At 47.9% G+C, this 24,837-nt stretch overlaps 1 protein-coding gene across 2 annotated transcripts in view; it reads right to left on the minus strand.

Moving 5' to 3' along the window:
- fam222ba (family with sequence similarity 222 member Ba) overlaps positions 1-24,837 on the minus strand; it is a 45,678-nt gene that overhangs the window by 15,024 nt on the left and 5,817 nt on the right. The window contains exon 1 of one of the 2 annotated variants that reach the window (XM_035527289.1): positions 24,629-24,831. The exons of the other annotated variant lie outside the window; for it this stretch is intronic. The gene's annotated coding sequence lies outside the window, so the exon portion shown is untranslated. Of the gene's footprint in view, positions 1-24,628; positions 24,832-24,837 lie in introns of those variants that run through there. 2 annotated transcript variants of the gene reach the window in all.

Below are 24,837 nucleotides of genomic sequence, written 5' to 3' on the forward strand. Positions count from 1 at the left end.
CCACTGATCTCACACACCTATCCCCCAACCCCCCCCACTGATCTCACACACCTATCCCCCAATCCCCCCCACTGATCTCACACACCTATCCCCCAACCCCCCCCACTGATATCACACACCTATCCCCCAACCCCCCCCACTGATATCACACACCTATCCCCCAATCCCCCCACTGATATCACACACCTATCCCTCCCCATCTCTCCCTTCCTTTCTTCTTTGCCATATGGCCCCATTCCCTTGCCCCCGATTCCCCACGTCACCATGCATTAGCTCTAATTGGCCTGAGGTCCACCACCCCCCAAGAGCTTTCAAGAGCTTTTCTGTTCCCTCGTCCGTCCCTTTGTTCATTCTTTCTTCACCCCAAGGCTTGTTTAATCTACAAAAGCGCCCAGGCTTTCCTGTACAAGTATGACATGGATTAAGAGAGGAGAACGTGGGAGGGTGCAGTATTTAAAACACACCAGCAACAACACAGCTCTGCCATCTCGGCTTACAGGAACACAGGGCTGAAAGAGCAAGACTGCAGCACCAGGACTAGTAGAAGCATAACACTATAGCGCACTAAACAAGCACATAACACTACACCACATTAAACATGTATAACACTATACCATAATAAACACATATAACACTATACCGTACTAAACAAGCATATAACACAATACCATATTAAACATGTATAACACTGTACCGCAATAAACACGTATAACACTATAGCGCACTATACAAGCACATAACACTATACCATAATAAACACATATAACACTACACCGTACTAAACAAGCATATAACACAATACCATATTAAACATGTATAACACTGTACCGCAATAAACACGTATAACACTATAGCGCACTATACAAGCACATAACATTATACCATAATAAACACATATAACACTATAACGTACTAAACAAGCATATAACACTATAACACATTAAACACATATAACACTATACCGCACTAAACATGTATAACACTACACCGCATTAAACAAGCATATAACACTACACCACATTAAACAAGCATATAACACTATACCATACTAAACAAGCATATAACACTACAGCACATTAAACAAGTATAACACTATACCACAATAAACAAGTATAACACTATACTGTACTAAACAGGAATATAACACTACACCACATTAAACAAGTATAACACTATATCGTATTAACAAGCATATAACACTATATCGTACTAAACAAGCATATAACATTATAAAACTAAACAAGCATATAACACTATACCACATTAAACACGTATAACACTATACACCATATAACAAGTATAACACTATGCCACACTAAACAAGCATATAACACTATACCATACTAAACAAGCATATAACACTATACCGTACTAACCAAGCATATAACACTATACCACATTAAACAAGTATAACACTATATCATACTAAACAAGCATATAACACTACAGCACATTAAATAAGTATAACACCATACCACATTAAACAAGTATAACACTATACCGCACTAAACAAGCATATGACACTATACCATACTAACCAAGCATATAACACTATACCATACTAACCAAGCATATAACACTACAGCACATTAAACAAGTATAACGCTATATTGTATTAACAAGCATATAACACTATACTGTACTAAACAAGCATATAACACTATACCGTACTAAACAAGTATATAACACTATACCATACTAAACAAGCATATAACACTATACCATACTAAACAAGCATATAACACTATACCACATTAAACAAGTATAACACTATACTGTACTAACCAAGCATATAACACTATACCACATTAAACAAGTATAACACTATATCATACTAAACAAGCATATAGCACTATACTGTACTAAACAAGCATATGACACTACAGCACATTAAACAAGTATAACACCATACCACATTAAACAAGTATAACACTATACCGCACTAAACAAGCATATGACACTACACCACATTAAACAAGCATATAACACTATACCATACTAACCAAGCATATAACACTATACCATACTAACCAAGCATATAAACACTACAGCACATTAAACAAGTATAACGCTATATTGTATTAACAAGCATATAACACTATATCGTACTAAACAAGCATATAACACTATACCGTACTAAACAAGCATATAACACTATACCGTACTAAACAAGCATATAACACTATACCATACTAAACAAGCATATAACACTACACCACATTAAACAAGCATAACACTATACCGTACTAAACAAACATATAACACAATACCTTACTAAAAAGCATATAACACTATAACATATTAAACACGTCTAACACTATATTGTACTAAACAAGCACATAACACTACACCACATTAAACACATATAACACTATACCACATTAAACACATATAACACTATACTGCATTAAACACGTATAACACTATACAAGCATATATCACTATACCACATTAAACACGTATAACACTATACCACATTAAACAAGCATATAACACTACACCACATTAAACAAGCATATAACACTATACTATACTAAACAAGCATATAACACTATACCATACTAACCAAGCATATAACACTACACCACATTAAACAAGTATAACACTATATCGTACTAAACAAGCATATAGCACTATACTGTACTAAACAAGCATATAACACTACAGCACATTAAATAAGTAACACTATACCACATTAAACAAGTATAACACTATACCGCACTAAACAAGCATATGACACTACACCACATTAAACAAGCATATAACACTATACCGTACTAAACAAGCATATAACACTATACCATACTAACCAAGCATATAACACTACAGCACATTAAACAAGTATAACACTATATCGTATTAACAAGCATATAACACTATATCGTACTAAACAAGCATATAACACTATACCGTACTAAACAAGCATATAACACAACACCACATTAAACAAGCATATAACACTATACCACACTAAACAAGTATAACACTATACTGTACTAAACAAGCATATAACACTACACCACATTAAACAAGCATATAACACTAAACCGTACTAAACAAGAATATGACACTACAGCATAGGGCTGGTTTGTAGCACAGCCACACAAAGCGGCCCCCTTTTAAAAGGGGTTTAACAAGTATAACACTATACCACATTAAACAAGTATAACACTATACTGTACTAACCAAGTAAATAACACTACAGCACATTAAACAAGCATATAACACTATACCGTACTAAACAAGCATATAACACTACACCACATTAAACAAGTATATAACACTATACTACATTAAACAAGTATAACACTATACTGTACTAAACAAGCATATAACACTACACCACATTAAACAAGCATATAACACTATACCATACTAAACAAGCATATAACACTACAGCACATTAAACAAGTATAACACTATACTGTACTAAACAGGAATATAACACTACACCACATTAAACAAGTATAACACTATATCGTATTAACAAGCATATAACACTATATCGTACTAAACAAGCGTATAACACTATAGCATACTAAACAAGCATATAACACTATACCAAACTAAACAAGCATATAATACTGTACCACATTAAACAAGTATAACACTATATCGTACTAAACAAGCATATGACACTACCGCACATTAAACAAGTATAACACTATACCACATTAAACATGTATAACACTATACTGTACTAAACAAGAATATAACACAATACCACATTAAACAAGTATAACACTATACCATACTAAACAAGCATAACACTATATCGTATTAACAAGCATATAACACTATATCGTACTAAATAAGCGTACAACACTATACCATACTAAACAAGCATATAACACTATACCACATTAAACAAGTATAACACTATACCGTGTTAAACAAGCATATAACACTATACCACATTAAACAAGTATAACACTATACCGTGTTAAACAAGCATATAACACTATACTATATTAAACAAGTATAACACTATACCATACTAAACAAGCATATAACACTACACATTAAACAAGCATATAACACTATACCATACTAAACAAGCATATAACACTACAGCACATTAAACAAGTATAACACTATATCGTATTAACAAGCATATAACACTATATCGTACTAAATAAGCGTACAACACTATACCATACTAAACAAGCATATAACACTATACCACATTAAACAAGTATAACACTATATCGTACTAAACAAGCAAATAACACTATACCGTACTAAACAAGCATATAACACTAGGCCACATTAAACACGTATAACACTAGGCCACATTAAACACGTATAACACTAGGCCACATTAAACACGTATAACACTACGCCACATTAAACACGTATAACACTACGCCACATTAAACACGTATAACACTAGGCCACATTAAACACGTATAACACTAGGCCACATTAAACACGTATAACACTACGCCACATTAAACACGTATAACACTAGGCCACATTAAACACGTATAACACTACGCCACATTAAACACGTATAACACTAGGCCACATTAAACACGTATAACACTAGGCCACATTAAACACGTATAACACTAGGCCACATTAAACACGTATAACACTAGGCCACATTAAACACGTATAACACTAGGCCACATTAAACACGTATAACACTAGGCCACATTAAACACGTATAACACTAGGCCACATTAAACACGTATAACACTAGGCCACATTAAACACGTATAACACTACGCCACATTAAACACGTATAACACTAGGCCACATTAAACACGTATAACACTAGGCCACATTAAACACGTATAACACTAGGCCACATTAAACACGTATAACACTAGGCCACATTAAACACGTATAACACTAGGCCACATTAAACACGTATAACACTAGGCCACATTAAACACGTATAACACTAGGCCACATTAAACACGTATAACACTACGCCACATTAAACACGTATAACACTAGGCCACATTAAACACGTATAACACTACGCCACATTAAACACGTATAACACTAGGCCACATTAAACACGTATAACACTACGCCACATTAAACACGTATAACACTAGGCCACATTAAACACGTATAACACTAGGCCACATTAAACACGTATAACACTAGGCCACATTAAACACGTATAACACTAGGCCACATTAAACACGTATAACACTAGGCCACATTAAACACGTATAACACTACGCCACATTAAACACGTATAACACTAGGCCACATTAAACACGTATAACACTACGCCACATTAAACACGTATAACACTACGCCACATTAAAGGTTCTATAGCTACACAGTACATCCTTCCTTCCATCCATCTCCCTTTCTTTCTCTCGCCCTCCACTTTAACAAGAGAATGCTGGAAGACTACAAGCCCAGTTGGATGTTTAGTTCAATAGTCACTGGTCAGTCAGAAGTGCGCGTGGAACAGATTTCCACTCCTGTGCTATTCACAGCCAGAATCCGGTCAGAACGTGAGCCACTTTTCCAACCATTTCTGCTCTCTGCTGCCTTTGATTGGATTTTTTTTACTCATTGTTAAATTCCTTTACATTTACTCTTTTATTGTTTTTACTTGATATGTCTCTTTCATTTGTCTTATACCTTTTAACACATCTTATGCTTTTAAGTTTTGTACACTCAGTTTTCTTTCTGTACGCAACTTCGACCGTACATGACTTTACATAACTGTACATAACTTTGAATTGTGAAGAAAATATGCTACAAAAACTGGCACCGCTTTAGCAAAAAACACAGAGGCCAGTAGAGACGGCGGTCACCTGGGAAGGCCTGGCGGGTTGGCCGACGTGGCTCCGCCTAGCCGCACGTGCCTGAGCAGGCTGGAGAACCTGCTCGTGATGAATGGAGCCCAGAGGAGACGCTAGAAAGGTCACGCTATGGTAATAGCACCGTTACCGGTGGGTCATGCCGGCCTCCCTGGGAGGACTTTTAAAGTGGATGTCAGAATTGGAAAGAGAGAGAGCATGAGAGAGAGACAGAGAGAGAGAGAGAGAGAGAGAGAGAGAGTGGGGGGGATAAATAGAGGGAAGGGGGAGAACTATCGGGGAGAGAAAGAGAGCGCAATAGGGAGGAAAGTGGAAACAAAAGGATTGCTCAAACAGCTCCTGCTCCATCTCAGCGCTTGTGTGGTCGAGCATCAACAGACCGAGCAGCAAATCAATAAACACCGGCAGCGTCCAATCACAGTGGGGTGTAGGCGGGCAAGGTACACACGCTGCAGCAGTTTATGCGATCCATCGCATTAAAGAGTCACATTTTGGCCTTCTGTTGGTTTTTTTTTGTTTGTTTTTTTTACTTTGCACTAAGCCTGAAGGCTTTACACTGAAGCTCAAGCTCTGGTGGCATTAACTCAGATGATTTAGAAATGGCCCACAGAGACAAGGTGGAGGACCCGGACCCGAGTCCTGACCGACAGATGGGAATTTGCGGCGGTTCCATTGTAGCCCGACCCCGTCCCGGAACCTAGCCAGAGGGAGCTTTAGCCTGTGAGGGTGCATGGACTTGCAGAGTCCAAGTGGAAAGCACGGGACACAGGATCTGTGTCCCGCCCCTATCTGGGGGAGCAGAGGATGTGGAGATGACGGGTTGGACCGGAGTTGTTGACATGGTCTCTGACACATCCAACAACCGGGCAAAATGCTGACAGAGAGAGAGAGAGAGAGAGAGAGAGAGAGAGAGAGAGAGAAAGGGCTGGACACACTGGGGCATAATGAGAGTGTGAGGGGGCAGTGAGTGCCAGTTGTGACAGCTGGGGGGGGGGGTGAGGATGTTCAGGACACAAGCAGCAGATGTGTATAGGCTAATTACACACAAACATGAGCGTGTTTCAAAGGCAAGGTCAAAAGAGCGTGTGTGAGAGAGCGAGAACGAGGAAAAGAGAGAGAGAGAGAGAGAGAGAGAGAGAGTGAGGCTGTTTGCAGAAATAATAAGGCAGGATTCATTTAAGACCCTCCACTTCTCTATTTCTGAGGAGACACAGGAAAAGAACAACACTCTAAACAGAATAAATAAGCGTGTGTGTTTCCGCGGATCTGTGTCAGGCTCTTACCAGCCCAATTAAGAGCAGCGGTAATTAATACAGGCTAAGCCTGCATCTTCTTGCGTGTGTGCGCGTGTGTGTATAGAGCTAAAAGCAGAGATGGAGAGTACAGCAAGCTGTTCTTATTTAATTGCATGTTTAGCCTCAGGTTAAGGGCTCATGATGGAATTACGAATGAGTGAACGAGAGAGAGAGAGAGAGAGAGCGAGAGCGAGAGCAAGAGAGAGAGAGAGAGAGAGAGAGAAATTCAATGTAATCTAGTGTGTAAATTCTCCAAGGAACACAAAAGCCATAGAGTGAAATGACTTTTCTGAGGGAGAAGCTGTGTAAAAGCGGCAGAGTGATTTCTTTTATGAGCCGGATGGCAGAAGGCAGGAAAGAAAGAGGAACGAGGGTGAAAGGAATGAATGAATGGCGTTATCTCTGAATGCAACACCAGGCCGTGCGCTCGCGCCGAAAGGGAGGAAGGGAGAGATCGAGAGAATGAGCGCGAGGGAGCGCGAGGCAGCGTGCGACTGTGGAAGAGAAAGCCCGGCATCACACGAACGTGACCTGCAAATACGCGTGCGTCTGGACGCAGGCTGGCTTCCAGCAGACACACGCCAGCGCAGGCCCGCGGAGAGGCTGGCGAGGACTTAACGAGGCGGAGGACGCCAGCCAAAGAATCGCGGCCATGCGTCCGTCCCTCGGTCTGCGTGCGTATGTCTGTGTGTGAAGCACAAGGGACCATGATGTCTGAAGCACATACTAGCTCAGATTTTTTGGGTTGGTCGTTTGTTTGAGCTACAGAGAGAGCCCCCCCCACCCCCACCCCCCACATCCTACCCAGAACAGCACACAAGTGTGTGTGTGTGTGTGTGTGTGTGTGTGTGTAGGTAATGAGACCATTACGGACAAAGTGTCGAGGTCTGCGCGTGGGCCCTGGCCGTGACCATTACCACGCGCATGACAAACAGCGAACACAAACGCACACACACGCACACCTCCATGGATCGCTGTTCAAAAGCAGGTGTGCTTCTGGAATTAAAGCGGAGGACCAGAAACTAAAATAGTGTTTACACCATGACAACAGTGTCACATCATCAGAGAGAGAGAGAGAGAGAAATTTTGGCAGATTTCCACGGTCAATAAACATACAAAAAAAAAAAGTTAAATTATTGAAGGTTAAACCAAAGTTAAATCCTAAATTAATGGACAGACTTAAAGATGAGTCCCGGGGACGCATTACAGACCCGAGAACCGGACCCTGAAATAACCCTGACGCATCCGAACCCTGTAACGCGGCCCGACACAGACCGGCCGCTCGCCAGCGCTGCTGGCCCACCGAACCCAGATTATAAATCAGATTACAACGCAAAGTTCAAAGCAGCTTCGCGGAGGGGCGGGGCTGCGACGCTAACCTTCTAAAACAGATCGGAGTGCCATGGGGACCCAGACAGACAGCAGTGACTCGGCAGAGTGTCTCCTTACTGTCAGGGACGCGGAACCTGGCCCTGCCTTAACGCCGAGCGCGGGAGACAGAAAGGCTAGAGGCGGTCTAGAGAGTGAAGAAGGACCTGGCAGGCAAAAGAGGAAAAGCAAATAATGGTCTTGTTTTAGCGTTCGGTTGAAACCTCGCCGGCCTGTAAGCTGTCATCAATATGGCGGGGGCGAGAAAGACATTTTTTCAATCTATGGTGAACGTCCTGCCGTTACGGTAAGAGAATACGGGTGTAATGTAAGGAGAAGGGGTCACGGCGAGAGGCTTTTAAAGTGCATGAGGAGAGGAAGCCATATTGAGCTCTGAAGTCCCTTCTGCCTCCGTGACCTAGAGATGGTAATCTACACAGAGCACAGTGTCAGCAAGAGAGTGACAAAGTGAGAGAGAGAGAGAGAGAGAGAGAGAGAGAGAGAGAGAGAGAGAGAGACCCTCTCTGGCCACTCCATTCACACTGACATTTCTACTAATGGTCACTCAGACTCGGGCACGTTGTAGGTGAGATGTGGGCAGCAGAGAGAGAGAGAGAGAGAGAGAGAGAGAGAGAGAGAGAGAGAGAGAGAGAGAGAGCGAGAGAATGAGAGAGAATGAGAGAGGTGAAGGGAGGTATACAAGTATGTGTGAAGTTCTTTGGTGATATGAAATCGGGAGACAGCAGAAATGAAAAAGAAAGAATTTGAGCATTGTAACATTTTGAAACCAGCAGCTATGAGAGGGGATGTGTGCAGTACATTAGAGGTGTTAAACCCCTCAACGCGCCTGCGTAGTTGGCCCTCGGAAGCGTTCCTCCGCAAAGCCGACAGAAAGAAGCCTGTTGTGTCTGCTGTCTGCTGTGTGTGTGTGTGTGTGTCACTTGACAGACATGTTTATAGCCCATGCGAGACACTGTGTGGACCGGGATCCACAACCAAACCGAAGAGTCTCAATCCAAGCGCACGCGCGCACATGCACACGCACAGGTCATGCCTGAGTGAGAGTGAGCTATGCAGAGCCCTGCAGAAGTGACAGACGAAAGGCAGGAGAAAGGAACAACCCATAAATACATAAAAGCTGCTCCATTTTGGAAAAGCTCAGCAACTGCTGTAGGTCAGACAGAGATCGGCTTTAAAGGAGAAACACACACACACACACACACACACACACACACACACACACAAAATACCCAAAGTCTAATTTCAGCTCCCACAATGTAAATCTGATTTAACAGTCACAAAACGGCTGTCAAAACAAACGGTGCCCCCTTCCCTCCCTTTAAAAGCCCTGAACAAAGTTATTCATCATAATGAAGGAGAGGAAAATAGTGATATTATCTATGCTGTCTGTCTCTCCTCCTCTCTGCCTCATTCGCTCTCATCCTTTCCTACTGGCGAGGCAGGTATGCAGTGCCTGGCTCTTCCTCGGGGCCGCCACGCCACTGTACAAACACAGACCGGTCCGCGATTGGCTGTTGATGCCACAGCAGCAGGACCCGGAGGCTAAGCAGGGCTCCCAGGGGAGCAGCGGGACTCTGGACAGTAACCGGGGCTCCCAGGGAGGGGGTGGGACTCCGCTACGCGGAGAGAGAATGGGAGGGAATGTGCTACTGTAGCCACAGTACTACAGACACGGGGTACTGGAAGGGCGCGAGCGCGCGCACACACACACACACACACACACACACACACACAATCGCACACACACCCCATCTTTGACCTGCGTGCCACACCAATCTTATCAACAGGTGCCAAAAAACGACGCCACCATATCATGACGTGATAAAGACTCAGGAAGGGAAACCAGGAAGTGTAGACCTGTAGCAAGGCTTACCTAGCCTCGAATCCCGCCCCAGCCCTGCCCTCGCCCTGCCTCGGGGGGCAAGGCCCGTCACTATGGGGGAAAGCCAGGGGAAATCGTTGCTATGGGGGAAAGCCAAGGGAATCGATGGCACAAGCCCGATGGTTGAATTCATGAACAGGTGCGACGGTTGCGGCATGTACCCCCCTGCCCCCTCCCCCAGTCTCGGCTCAGTCAGAAATTGGACACCCCAGTGACAGCTTGGGCCGAGCAAATGAAAGAGTGATCGTGGGGGGGGGGTGTTTATAAAGAGGCAACGTGGGTGACTACGAGCACGCGTGGGGGTGGAGCCTGACCACCCAGGCTTCACCTTGTCCAGGTGTTTTGGGCGGTGACTTTTTTCTCTGTCCCAGAATGCATTGCAGGCATAGCTGCTGCTCTTGTACGAGGGAAAGGCAATTGGGGTGCCATTATGGAAATATAGACGCACACACACACTCACACTTTGATAATGGTTTGATTTCACACATTCACATATTCATGTGAGCTTGACCACACAATCAACACAGAAACTGAGAATCAAGATGCATAGAAGCTGAAATGAAAGCAGAACCATTAAACACACACACACACACACACACACACACACACCTCCATAACACAAATCACATAAAAAAGCAGGTGTGTCTAACTGAGCAGTCAGGAAGAAACCTTGTACACCATTAACCTGAAAAACACGAGCACATTCCAAGACGCCTGCTGAGGTGACAGTTCACAGCGCTTGCGTTTTCTCCAAACAGCTGCTCAACGCAGAAGCTACCTTTTTAAGCAGATCTGAGATCAGTGCCTTCTCTCTCTCTCTCTCTCTCTCTCTCTCTTTTTTACTAATTAGTTGTCTACAACAGGCAGAGGAAACTGATCCTGGCTCGACAGTATGCACCGTGCGCAGACTCATAAACGCAGACGTGAGAGCAGCACAAAGAAGCATTGAGCACTAAAGCTAACGCTGGCAGGCCCGTCTCCGAGAATCCCAGCACTGGAGTGTCAATGGATTCCGATGGAAGGAGCGGGTCAGTTGGCATGGCAACAAAGGGAAAGGGGAGGCTGGCAGTCTGCGCGATTCTCCTCTGAGGAAGACCTGACGCGTGGACTCTACAGAAGGTTACGCACACACTGGGCTCAGCATTTAAATGCTAGCTAGGGGCTGAGAGCACAGGGTAGAGCTCCGAGCGCGCTTTGAGCAGGCTCCAGAAGACAGGGCAAGATCTGGGGGTGTCCCGGGCTCCAAGCAGGAGGAGGCGTTTGAAACCGGAGCTAGCGCGGAGGCGCGCTCTCTCCTGCGCCTGCCTGGATAGCCCTTGCATGGGTCAGTCGTCGCCGGCGGGCAGGTCAGCCTTTAAACTCCGGCGCACCCGGCTTGAATCTGCAGCGCCTCAGAACTCGGGAGCCGCTTGCTGCGAACATGCCCACACATGCGAGCACACACACACACACACACACACGCGCGCGCGCGCGTGCGCACAAAGATAAAAACCATCAAAGATAAAGACCAAAGAAGAGCCGTCACTTGCTGCGCATCCTCTTGCCAGAGAGAACTGCAGAAGGGTGGACCCCCTCCGCGCCAGGTTCAAGCACTAACCTCCCTGCTTGCCCTGCTACCACCCAAACCCACCGTTGGCCACCACCGCGGACCCTCGGTGGCCACGTTTTCGCGAGCACGTGTGACCATGGAACGGCGAGGCCGGGGCAGCCTAGAGTACGGCTCCGATTCAGTGCCGAGGGAAGTACCCCAGAAGTGCCTCTCGAAAACCTGTGGCCATTAAACACAGAGGCTCTCAGAAAGGAAAGTGTGTTTATTCCCCCTGCCCCCACCTCATGGAAACTGCACGAGAGCTAAACGCTCATTTCATTGCGAACTGGAATTGAGGAAAAGACGAAGAAGAAGAAAAATAAACTATGTGCGAGACGAGCGTCCTGGAGTCGGCTTCCATTTTAGGCGTGGAAGAGTCACCGTTTCACACCTCTATGAGTGTTCCAAACGAGGACGTTCTTCGAGCGGTGCCGGGAACGGTGTTCACTTTTCCCCGATCGCGCGCATCTGGGAAGCAGGAGCTCACTTTGCCAACAAAGCGACCGCTCCTTTATGTCCCGCGTTACAGACATTTGGCGACGGCTCGTCACCGGGTTCGAGAGCCGATCACAAGGAGGGTGCTTCCGGCTCGCTCTGATGTGAAATTTCAGGCTGAGCCCGATGCTCGGTGGAGATCCGCTTTCCTGGACCTTTCCTGCTTTGCTGCGGCGGGGCCAGGCTGGGCTTTATGAGGCCGGATGGATATGCAGTCCTGGGCAATTTAGGCAGAGAGGGCTTTGTTTTAGTCTGGTCTAACTGTTTTGCTTTTATCCACCGCGTCTCGTTTCGTGTGGGGTTTTTTGCTGTTTGATAAGCTTAAAAATAAATAAATAAATCTTTGCAAAAAATCTTTGCCATTTCCAGACCAAATGGCATCTTGATGGGAAAGTTTGCCGAAAACTTAACTGACAAGCTTTCTGGCTTTCAGACTGGATTATGTCTATAAAAAGCCATTGAAGCCAGATTGCAGAAGTGCGCTCAATGTCAAAGGGAAAAAAATTTCAATTGGATAAAATAACCCCGTTCGCGGGCTTATGGTGCCAATTTGATCAGCCAGTCCATTCTGGGGAAGTAGTGGTGTGCTCCAATTCCAGGTCCATCAACAATAACAACAACAACAACAAAGATTGATCACCACATCAAAGCAAAATTCAGACATGACCAGGCAGGACTTACGATTCCAAGATTTCTTCTGTTCTGGATAATACAGCTAATTGAAGGGACCTCACTGAACGCTTCAACAGTGCAGGTGCCAGGCTGAGACTCTCCCTTAACATGGGAAACGGAGAACAGAATCCTGCTGGGAACGCAAAGGAAGATGGGTGCTTAATGACACGAGGGTTCTTACTGTGTGGGACTGGTCACCGTACAGATGCTACGTTTGACAGGCTGCATCCCACACACACACACACAGCAGGGCGCTACCACAGCCTACAGCAGATTTTCTGTGATCAAACCACAACCGGTCTCGGTCTCTCTCTCTCTCTCTCTCTCTCTCTCTCTCTCCAGAATACGACAAACTCACTCACAATACCAGGCTGTTGGCACACGGACTCTGAGGAGGTCTGGGGGTTGGGGGGTTCTGGAAAATTCCATAAGTAACTAAACTTGCGAGGCGAGGCTCCGGGACGAGAGTAGGACGGCCCAGTGAGAACTCGCCGTTGACAGCCCGCCTGCGTGACTCCAGCTTGGACCATAAATCTTTGCCGCATGGCTACACGTGGACGAGAGGAAGAGACCGTTAACGAGTTATAAAGCGGAACATACAGGAGGCCATTAGCTCTCGGCCGTAAATTCGAGAACCCGCGACCTGCTGTGTCCGTGGTCAAATGAGCCACGTATGGCTTCACCCGTCAGCCACGGTTTACGACCTAGGGCCAAATCGATACTCATATCTGGACATCCACACCTGTTGCTTATACAGCACCGGCTGAGCTGGAGGAATGGAAAAGAAAACAAGACTTAAGGTCATTAAGTGTTGTTTACATAGGAGCCCAACCTCAAAGCCCTGCAATATTTAAGTCGTCAGGCGTAGAGGTGACCTGGAATCAGGTCATGCCTTTCCTCTCGTTAACAAGCAAGTGCGTGGACGCGGACGACACTTGATCCCAGCGCAATGGCCTCGCCTCGGGAAGCCCGGCGCGCTCACGGGTTCGGCTGAGCTCTGCCAGGCGCTGGTTTCAGACCGAACTGTGCAGTTTCCGGTCCCTTTACTGAGCGAGAGCGGCTGACCGTTCCGTAGGAGAAAGTCACTCAGAGGAAAGGGTGACGTGCGGCACAGTGAGAGGGGCATCACCAGTGCCGGGCGCCTGGCTGGTTTCCCCGTTCCCACTGGCTGCTCTAATTCCTCCAAATCCCCGCAATTTTTGCTGGCCATGCCTGATTAACTGCCACCCCCGACGCCGCATCTGACGCACTCATTTAGCATACTGCTCAGCAATGATCAATGGATAGTGTGTGATCAATTGGTGTGTGTGCGTGTGCACGCGTGTGTGTGTGTGTGTGTGTGTGTGTGTGTGTGTGGGTCGGGTAAAACGCCCAATCATCCAATCACAGGAAAGCTAGGAAAACCATTATAGAGGCCTTCATCTTTTCTCCCCATTTAAGTCACAGGTTTCTTTCCTTTTTTGGTCGTATGGCAAAATCAGCTGTCGGCTGCAATCAGGAGTTACTTTGTTATGTTCTGAAAAATGTGACAGACAACACTGTGTTTGTGTGTGTGTGTGTGTGTGTGTGTGTGTGTGTGTGTGTCTGGAATGAGATCTCCCCCAACCCGGATGGAGGAAGCAGAGGATGTGAATTCGAGGTGCACTCCAGCGGCGGGGCAGGAAAGGTCAACCCGGCTTCCTTGTAGAGTTTCTGTTACCAGAGGTTAAATCACTCGCCGCTGGTCTCTGGTCCCACTGCCCACCCCAAAACAAACAAGCAAACAAACAAACAAATCACAAGCATTACAGCGTCAAGGCGGATCAACACAGGGCCGCTGAATTGTCCCACCGTACGCAACACTGTGCCCCCGCAGAGGGGGGCAGCGCCAACAATGCCAGGGGGCGGTACTAACAATGCCAGGGGGCGGTGCTAACAATGCCGGGGGGCGGTGCTAACATCACAGTCCAAAGGACTTCGCTTTGGCTGTGGTAGAGCTGCAGATTTCCTTGACGGCTTGCAAACCTCCCTCAAAACACACACCCAGCTTCACCCTGGAAAATGTCCAACAATACAATGCGTGTGTTTGTTCGGGGATACCGTGCCTCGGGACACTGATGTCATGAGAACACAATGCTTTGTACCACAGGAGCCTGTAGCTTTGATTTCAGTAAGGGGCCTGTGCTCTCTGGGGGTTTTAGAAGGCCTTATCTCTTACTGGCACTTCATTCAGACAAAGGGCCGAAAACCGTTTGGTTATGTTCCACAAACAATATCGGATAGCTCCCAACGAACCTTTCTGACACTCATTTCAACAGTGGACGGTGCCCTTCAGAACATGACAAAGTACAGCGTCACAGAAATGACTAGAAGCGTGAGCTCAGAGCAAATGAGTGAAACAGGAAAGTGTCACGTTCCCAGTATTTCAGGAAGGGCACAGGAAGCATCGAAAACGCTTCCTGTGGCACGGGAGCAAGATGACTCACATTCAGAGGAAGGAAAGTGTGTGTGTGTGTGTGTGTGTGCGTTTGCGTGTGTATGTGTGTCACACTCTTGTTTGGTGCCTTTTACATTAAATGCCCGGTTTAGCCATCAGTGCTGCGTGCCGAGAAAGAAACACCTTCGCTTTTAGACAAAGCGAAACGGTAAACAGAGCACGAAGCAGAGCAACAAACGCCCCCTCCGAGAGCCGCTCCCGCTTCACCTTGGGTTCGTTCCGAAAGGGTTTGGCTCGAGGGACTCCCGCTACGTGGCGGAGGCTGACGGAGCTTGTGGTCGTGGAGAGTGGAGATTCGCGGAGGGAATATTTGTCAGGGCGGCTCGATAATGCCTCTCCAGCTCAGCAGCGCTGCGAGGCCGAGCGGCCGCACCTGGGCCCCGGCGGGCAGCAGGTGAGCGGGCCTATTAATTACAGGAAGCTGCCACGCAGGGAAGGCCAGCATGGCACAGGACCCTGGGATGTCAAATACAGGAAGACAAATGGCCTGACCATGAGTGAACGCACGCACACACACACACACACACACACACACACACACACACACACACACACACACACACACCAAAAACCCCACAAAACACAGCAGGAGCTGCTGGTAATGGACGATTTCAAAAATGGGCTCGAGTGCTCAGCGTACAAAGGAGGGAAGCAGAGTGAGTTGTGGCACTCACAGAGCGCTGATGGATGCCTGACAAACAACATAGCCCCCTCCCCTGTGGCAGGCCGCTCCCCGTGCACTTCAACGACAGAGTGTGTGTGTGTGTATTTGTGAGAGAGACAGAGTGAGAGAGCAGGAAGGTCCCAAACAAAAGCCGCCACCCCCCCCCACACACACACACGCACACGCGTTAAGCTTGCCAGTTCAGCTCCTTCACTGAACCATTTCCAGCAGGAGAAGCCCAGGAGGCTTCCGACGTGAGCGTTAAACCTTCCTCTCATTTGTCACTTCTCATCCCCCCCCCACCACCCGCACCAACCCCAAGCCCACACCTGCGTGATACATTGGCCCAGAGAGGAGGCGCCGTCACCTAACGCCGCGCGGGACCGTTAACCGCAGCGGGCCACGCTGATAAACGGGCCCCGGTGATCAAACAGGGCGGCCCGACCGCCCCCCACCCCCCCGTGCCTCGCCGGACCCCGGCTGCGCCGGTCCTTTTGATTTACTGCGGCATGACTCGACACTTCTTCCCCCAAGCCGAAGACGCATCCTGGAAGCCCGCCGGAGAACAGGAAGACGGCGTCGGAGACCAACGAAGAAGAAGGAAAAAAAGCTAATCTGTTGAGCCAAGTTCCGGAGCGTCTCCTAAGGACCCGGTCAAGATTTGGAATGACAAACAGCTTCGTCCTAAGCCGTATTTGGGGGGGTGTTGGGGGGGGGGGGGACTGCTGACGTGGACTCCAACGTTCAGCTCGATTTAAAGCCGGCACTGACAGCAGCACTATTAAACGTAATTTTCCCGCACATCCTTGAGCAATTCTTCTCCCGACGGCCACTTGTTAATCTCCAAAGAAAGACGACGGCCGTATCTCACACAAACATATGACACAATGCACTGCGTCGCCTTGCTGAGTGCTCAAAAAAAAGAAAAAAAAAAAAGAAGAAAAGCAGGCCACCCTCTCCAGACTTTTTCGCAGTCCACTGTGGTGAACTCTGGAAAGCTGCTCCGTCTGACAAGAAACACGAGTCAGAGCTCGGGACAGGCCCGCAAACGGAGAAGACCTCTAGCCAGCATTTAGTGGACCGTTTTACTTAGGCCAGGCATCTCTGACTGGAATTTAGCTGGAAAGGGCTTGCTAAGCAGGAAAAGGAACAAAAAAATCAAATCAAATCAAATCACCAGGTTTGGAGGCTTTAAGCGGTGAAAGGAATCACGGTGAGATTCTGGAAGTGATGCTTTTGAGGGAAAAGTGTGTTTAAATTCTGAGCACAGAACCATTAGAGATGCAGGTGAGTAAGGCGCTTCGTGAATAGCTGAAGTACAGAAACGATCGGTGTTAAAGGCTCTCCTAGTGCTATCAGGGACACCTTAAGTGGGTTGTATTACAAAAGGATTGGCCAATGAGGTCATTTCCTTCTCGAGCATTTTACTTGGTAACATGACAAGTCAAGCGAAGACGCAAATCAAAGGGAAAAAAAAAACAAAAAAACTTCCCTCTGCCGAAATAGAACAAAAAGTCAAGACAGAGAAAGATTTTAAAAATCTCTCTTTCTGAACCTGTGCTAATAACACGAAACAATATCAAACTGCCGGGAGAGCGGAGAGGGCTTTAGCCAGCAAAGTGATTCGTGAAAACCCTTCGCGCCTGGTGTCACGCAAGCCCCGGGGACAATCGGTCATTCAGGCCTGCAGCATGCTTTCACTCAGGTCCAGTGAAAGACGCAGCCCAGCCTTCAGCTAGGCCGTCTCCGTCTGCAGCCCACAAACCAAAGCGGGTTTCTCTCCACGCCACGGTGAAACTAGCTCCTATTAGTGCACGCTCGCGCACACACACACACACACACACACACACACACGCACACGCACACACACACCCCAACACCACTTCTTTATCTTGTGGCTTTAACAGGACTCCGGCTGTCATCTGGCTGCTTCTCCTGGCGCAGAGATAGCGCTCGGCGTTCGGCCGCTTAGACAATGCGTCCTAACAAGGGCGCAGGGTCTGCGTCCCCCGCGTGAAAGGCTCGCATTCTAAAGCCCTGGGCCCCTTAGGCTGAAATAACACACACGCTCCCAGGATATGCACACGCACACAGAGGCAAACAAACACAACGGCATGTGTCTTTGTTATAGCCTGCTGAAAAGAATTTCTTCAGCATGTGCAGGTCGACTTTCGACTCGTGTCCTCATTTCGCTCTGTGTTAACGCGCGCATGCACATGGCTCAAAAATACGGACATACATACGACACACACGCACACAAAGTGAAATGGACTTTATATTAGCTTGCAGAACAGTAAAATAATGTCACGTATGAACTGGATATCTCACCTGCCGCTAAGCTCCTCAGTGTCAAAACACTCAACACCAGAGTCACTCTTCTCTCACACACACACACACACACACACACACACTCACAGCTCAATCTCACTGAAGGTCTGTTCAGCCCAGCCAGCTCATATATCAGACCAGAGCGAGAGACAGTGGGAGGGAGAGAGAGATAGAGGGGGGGGGGGGTATCTGTTAATATGTTCAGCGTTAACAGATATTTGGTGCACAGAAGATAACACAGAAGAAGAGAGCTTGTGCCTTTTTTTATAAATGCCAGAACTTTCCACAGCTCTTATCTTGAAGCCAGACAGAGGTTGAAAGGACATTTGGGGGGTGGGGGGGGTGGGGGGGGGCTTTGCTGAAAACACAGGCTTCCTGATCATGCAAAGCAAGGCGTGGATTCTTGCTGGGGGCACTTTTCCTTTTAGGCGACTTCATCCAGACGACTTCTCAAACAGCGGCGTTCCTCCAGACGCCGGACGCGGCCGCCAGGGGATCTGGAACTCCGGTAGCCAGCGGGTACGGGCCGCGGCGGACAGCCGGCCAATCACAGGCCGGCTGGCGCCGGGTGTTAGCCTGGGGTGGGGATCATTCATCAAAGAGCGTTTATGAGCGACAGGGCAGAGGCTGGCCTGATGAAATTTCAGTGATGGACCAAGCAGCCCGACAGCCCCCACCAACCCCCACCAACCCCACCACTTTGTCAGCTGACTCTGCCTGTCCCCTGTAACCCGACTTCATCCTTTTGTGGTTTGAGATCCTGTTCTCCTGAGCTGGCGGGACTCACGCTGGCCTGCTCTTTCCCGTGGCCTATTGTCCGCTCGGAACGGCGTCTTAAGTGCTCTGGTTAATCTCGGTGCATTAAACGCTCCGGCTTATACCAGCAGCCACACAATGGAGTGCAGGACACGAGATATACAAGATACGCACAGGAACGGTAGAGGCGAATGTATGCACATGGGCGCACGCACACACACACACACACACACACACACACACACACACACACGGCCTTACACACTTTCACCTCTTTTATGCTCTCGACCGTTGTATAGGGTCAGTGCCTGCCCCCATTAGATTCTAATGGCAGACAGAGCCCCCTGGTAGAGCATAAAGTGTGAGCTCAATGGGACAGCCATCTGATCCAGCCCCTGTTGGGAACAGAAACAGGGCAGGCTGCAGGCAGGTAGCAGGGGGGGCGGGGGGGCAGTCTGCACAAACACCCCCCCACCCTGCCTCCTGCCTCCGCGTTCTCTCTCGTGGCTGGCGCGAACCAAAATTAACATGCGCAAGCGCAGAAATGAGACCACACACACGCGCACAAGTGTGCACCGGATTCATACACACAGGCTCTGTGACCTCAGAGAGAGAGAGAGAGAGAGAGAGAGAGAGAGAGAGAGAGAGAGAGAGAGAGAAGGAGGGAGATGGAGAGAGAGACACAGACAAAGAGAGCGAGAGGGAGAGAGAGAAAGCCCATCACATGCGGTTCCGGGGCTTCGTCCACATGCGGTCCTGGCCCAGTCGCCACGGTGCAAACTCTCCTTCAAGCTCCCACTTCCGTGACCCGTAGCGCTGAACGCATGCAACAGCTCTGCCGGGTAGAAGGAGTGCCGGCGGGTCTTGCCACAGCACCCTTGATGTTCAGTGACAGATGACGTCTGGTGGAGGCAAACACTGATGGCTAGCGGTCTGATAGCAGGGGGTGGCCCAACATGAACTCTCGGTACCACAGTGGCGGGGACACTGGGCCGAGACAGCCCAGTATTCCCTTCCCACTTCAAGCGCCGTCTGAATTCCCTAAATACTCTGAGTCCTCGCTGTTATTACACTTTATTACTCTTCAAGCTGGTCAGATTAGGAGATCAAACCGCTGCCGATGAAATTCACTTTTCTTTGTGTGTTTTTTTTTTTTATTTTAAGCAGCGAAAGGAGGCGTCTTTCCCGGCTGAGCCAGGTGGTGCAGGATCAGCGTTGGATCCGGAGGAACCTGATGGCCTGGTGTGTCAGCGACGTATCCGGAGGCTGAGACCTGCGCACAGATGTGCGCCCCAGCTAACCCCGAGACTGTGCATATCTCAGAGACGCACACACACACACACACACACACACACACACACGCAGACACACGCAGACACAACACTGAGCTTTTCTAGCATGGCAGTCAGAATGGTGAATGTGGCGAGCCCGGTCAGTGGTGAGCTGCCCCTCTAGCTTTGTGTGCCTTATCTGGTGCCAGGAGAAGACAACGTCTCCTCGTCATACCCTCTATACACCGCTCTGATCCGAGGAGGCAGACGAATGGACAGACAGACAGGCAGACAGACAGACAGACAGACAGACAGACAAGCAGGCAACAGGCCAACAGACGGACAGGGGTGTCGACACGTCTTGCTGTGCAAGTATATATAAATACACATCTAGTTAAGTAATTACAAACACACACACACACACACATGCACAGCCATCCCAAAAATACAGACCAGCACAATTCCTGCTTTAAAGAAGGTTACAGTGAGACTCGATAACCACAGGCAGCGAGAGGGAGTGCTGTGCCCAACCCGCGTATTCCAATATTCGGAAAGATGTGCCGAGAAAGGACATCTTGAGCACTCCAAGCGTTTTCCGTGTTTACACCGACGTGTCGCAGTGGGCTTACAATTAATCTTACGCTGAGATAACAGATCCAATTAAAACAGGTTCATCAGTTTGGCTCTGAAGACTCATCGCGGTTACAACGCAAACGGACCTGGGCTGACGGGAAACCGTTACGTTGGACACTCGGCAATCAGGAGTACAGTGGAGCTGAGGTTAATGTGGTTGTCAGTCCTCTCCTGGCCCTTCTCGGTCAGGCACAATGCAGGACATGAGTAAAGCCCAGCTGGCCCGTCCAGCCAGAGGAGCACGGCCGCCCCCCGTGAACGAGGGCTGAGGCCTTGCCGCTGTTTTCCGGAGCGAACCGAGAGCAGATTTGCTGTTCCAGTGTAAGGGCGTGGGTTCAGGTTTGGGAGGGGTTTCACCTCTCCTGAAACACACAATAGAAAAAGACAAAAAATGCCCTAAAAAAAAAAAAATCCAAAAAACACCACCCAGTGCGAATCCGGCCAGGGGAAGAACAGTTGAAGCCCAGTCTCTAGCACACTGTGGAGCAATCACTGAGCTCAAAGCCTCAATAACTGTCTTCTCAGTTTTGAGAAGGGGAAAGTAAGAGTTTGTGTGTGTGTGTGTGTGTGTGTGTGTGTGTGTGTCCTATGCTAACAGCTTGACCACGGGGACTCTCCCTCACTCCCATAGGTAGTGGGAGAATGGAGAAAGACATGCATGCATTCTTCTCCCATTGACTCACTCTGGAAAACAGCTGTGCAAATGTGAGTGTCCATACACACACACATACACACACACACACACAAGAAATTCAAGCTATGAGGAGCAACCTCGATAAGGTTTCCTGGCAAGCAAAATAAAACATGTTATATAACCCTCAGAGGAAAGAAACACTTAAACTAGAAAATGCTTGTTTGTTTGTCTGGGTTATAACCTCACCTCTCCATTCTGATTTTGGCTACAGGGTCATTTCAAAAGGGGGCGACGTCAGCCGACCTGCCTGACCTGACCGGACATTCAAATCACAACAAACGCAAACGACCTCACTGCACTGGGTTTAGCGGCGTCGCGGCTTAGGCCGCTTCCACGCGAAAACAGCATGTGTCCAGATAATCGCGCCGCTGCGCATGCACGTGAGGGAGCGGGCTGCGCGCGTGTCCGTGCCTGCTGCAAGACGTTTCGGTCAAAGACGCGGCGCTCAAATCGGTCTGTTCTACGTTTGCGTTTTTTCCCCGTACGCTGTGGTCCTGTTGCTACTTCTGTTGCTCGCGGTGCAGGAACAGCTCCCCGCCTCTCCCCACAATCCCTAGAGTCGCGTCGGTTATCTGTCCATTGTGACCTCACTTTACTTATCTTTCCTTAGTCTAAAAAGCTAAATAAAATAAAATAAAATAAAAAATTTAAAAAGAAATCTCCCATTCCCCCTCATTTTGGGCAGACTGGGCCCAAACTGATTTGCCCCATCTCACTCGCTCCCTCCGTCTCCCTCCCTGGCTCACTCTCCCTCTCTCTCTAAGCAATTACTATCCGTATTTACAACCTGTCCCTGTGCTGCACTGTCAGAGGTCATGATCCAAGTGCCAGAATATAAAATTACACGACGGCAGTGTGTTGTGGCCCTCTGACACTTACCTCGCTTTCATTTTGTCTCTCTCTCACACACGCACGCACGCGCGCATCCTGAGAAAGCCAGAAGTTATTTTAAACCTTGATTGGAGGCATCTGTTCAATGACAATCACTCCGACAGAAAAGTATTGACACTCGCACTCGCTCTCTCTTCACTTAAAATACGAGAATCAGGACTGTAAAATGCAGCGAGGCGCGCACAACGCTCCACGGTGAAACGAGATACATTTACGGCATTCGTAAAGAACAGATTAGCGGGATTGGGATTTCTGACACGCATACCCATTAGCGGCTGGACCGACCTCGCCCACGCAGGCCCCCACCAACCACAAACACACGTGGGCACGCACACGCATGCAGGCAGGCACGCACTACGACTCTAATTAATATTTACTGAAGTGCTTTTCCAGCTTGGAGTGCTTTGCCGAAAAACATTAACGACAAACATGCAGGAATAAGATCGCGCTCCCTTTATTTGCCCCTTAGCTAGTTATGCTTTGCACAGGCAGGTCAATTAAACATAATAAACCACTTAAAAGACAAACTCAGCCACAAGCCCTCAGCACACGGACACAGAGGCGCTGGCTAATTACCGCATGCATTAGTAGGATTCCTTGCGTTGTAGCGCTTAGCACTTGGGCACCGTAGAACATAGTGGCTCTTTCTGTGCGGCCGCACCCGGGGTCATAATGATCTCATTGTTACTTAACTGCTGGTTTGGGGAAGGCACTTTCATGATTCAGATATGTTGCCGTTAGCATGGCTCCGAGGACAGTGGAAAAACTTTGATAAGACCACGGATGCAAAAGGTCTCTGCAGAAGAGAAACTTGGACAACAGGGCGAGTTTTTGATGACAGCTACAGTTCCCTCCAATTAGTCTTATCTGTAAAGGAAGAGGCTACCTTCAGACCGAGACATCAATAAATAACCATAGTGATTCAATCTTCCCACAAAAAGACGGAACAAATATTTAATTAGTAGGCATGGGCGTTCGAGATGACTGTCTTCAGCAGCCTACCATCTGAAATGCCAAATCGCATAATGGCTTTTCACTGTGAAGACAAACGTTACACCCAGACGTCAAAAATGATCCCCGAGTATAAGCGATAATTGTGCTGAGAATAGGAGACCGCGTTTCTCGGGAAAACAAGGGTCTGGGAACTTAATTATCCACTCTTTGGAAATGTAGGGCACGACTGGAGACTGCGCAACGCCGCAGGACCGCGTTCCCAGGCTGTGGGCTTTCGGACGGACTAAGCGGAACGTGTCGACGCGCCACGACGAGACAGAGGTGCTGGAAAACGAGGACGGGCTGTCCGGTTCCGCAGAAGACACCGCGCTCTTACGAACCGCCGGGACCCACGGGAAAGCACAGTGTAAACGCTTTAAAACATTCGCGAAAGAAGAAGATACAAAAAGCTGAAATAAGCGATAGCGTAAGCTCACTTTGCACGCTTTCATCTGAAGGTAGGTGACATTCTCGGATAGACATAGTCGTGTTTCATACTTCCAACACCAAGGTCTATTCGGGACCGGAAGAAAAGCTGTTTCTCTCGGACCAATTGCCTTCTGCGACATTCATGACCGGCTGTCATTAATCCACGTAACTTTTGTAAAGCGGTGATAACCTGCGTTCCTGGAGGGGAAAAAAAGGGGCGCTTTGATTTTAAATCATTAGCGCTTACGCCAATTTGTAATTCCCGTCATTTATCAGCATGACGGAACGGAAAACAGCGGATCAAAATGCTCGCCCGATGAAAAATGCCCCGTGAAGCCCACGACATATGGACACGAAAGTAGATAATACGGTCTTACCTCGCGGTCCAATTACAGATGGATGATGACATTCGACGAGCAAGTCTATTTATACATTTAGCACAGATCCACGGGACTCGGATGCATTTTAAAATCCCACGTCTCGCAGTGGAAAGGGGGGCTGGGAAATCCACACACGCAGAGCGGAGCGCTGAGCTGAGGCAGGTCCGTCTCCAGTGCGGGCAGCGCCGTCTCCAGCGCCGCTTCTC

The sequence above is a fragment of the Electrophorus electricus genome, chromosome 6 (assembly GCF_013358815.1).
Source record: "Electrophorus electricus isolate fEleEle1 chromosome 6, fEleEle1.pri, whole genome shotgun sequence".
Lineage (NCBI taxonomy): Eukaryota > Metazoa > Chordata > Actinopteri > Gymnotiformes > Gymnotidae > Electrophorus > Electrophorus electricus.